We start from the raw sequence: 1014 nt of genomic DNA, 5'->3' as shown, positions 1-1014 counted from the left end.
CCCCCCCCGAGTTGGGCCGGTCGGCCGGTAGAGTTTCCCGCGCTGATTTTTAGTCTCAGTCCGCCCCTTCACTGTGAGTGTCGTGTTGTTCTCTGTGTGTATGACTGTGTGTAGAGTGTGTGTCTTACGGGCAGTGTAATATCTCGGTCCATCTCTGCAGTTTGAGGACGTTCTCCACCAGCTCAGGATTCCGACTCAGCTCCTGAACCGCACACATGTATAGCTCCTATAATCCCACACACACAAACACACACACGCAGAAATGTCACATACTATATACCTTGAACAGTTTGTAATGTATTATGCAGTACAGAGTATGTTGAGGAGGTTACAGCCGAAATGTTTCTCATGTAGGTTGAAAATCAAGTCACAATCTTATTGTCTCACGAAAAATGACCAATGGTAACGTCTTTACCCGTAAACATATTGTAAATATAGCATTAACTAGGCTTTCACCTGGTAAATAAGCAGGTAAATAGAGAAAAACATAGAGATGAAATACTAAGAAAACACTTTTACCATCCACAGTTTGGTACATACATAAGATATATTGTCCCAACTGATTCTTAAAACACAATTAATAAGTATTTAACAATAAATGACATCCATAATATAAATGTGTGAAGGGTTTATTAGATTTACTTAAGAAACTAGGGACTTCTTTCTATGATTTCAACAAATAAAAAGAACTCAACTAAATATCAATAAATAACCATAAGTAAACGTCATGCAAACGCCACAGAACCAATGAATGAGCGTAAATAAAATGTATTTGAATAAATAAAACCTTAGTTAGCAGATCGGATTACACAGGAGTCAAAATAGTCTGTGGATATTCCAGACTGTGAAGTCATAGGAAATTGATAAAAACATTACTAAAATAAAAGAAGGGAATACGAAAAATAATGAATAAATAAGAAAATAATTATAGAGATGTATTTTTTTTTAAATCATATAAGAGGACATAAGGAATTAAAATAAATTTAAAAAAATACTAGAGACTGCCAAGGCACA

The 1014-nt window shown here is 35.4% G+C and overlaps 1 protein-coding gene across 1 annotated transcript in view; it reads left to right on the top strand.

Moving 5' to 3' along the window:
* The window catches only part of LOC104966313 (membrane primary amine oxidase-like), a 32016-nt gene that overhangs the window by 7881 nt on the left and 23121 nt on the right, over positions 1-1014 (top strand). The window lies entirely within an intron of this gene.

This window comes from Notothenia coriiceps, unplaced genomic scaffold, assembly GCF_000735185.1.
Source record: "Notothenia coriiceps isolate Sejong01 unplaced genomic scaffold, NC01 NC01_scaffold00037246, whole genome shotgun sequence".
In the NCBI taxonomy this organism is placed as follows: Eukaryota; Metazoa; Chordata; class Actinopteri; order Perciformes; family Nototheniidae; genus Notothenia; species Notothenia coriiceps.
This window is presented reverse-complemented; position numbering and strand designations above follow the sequence as displayed.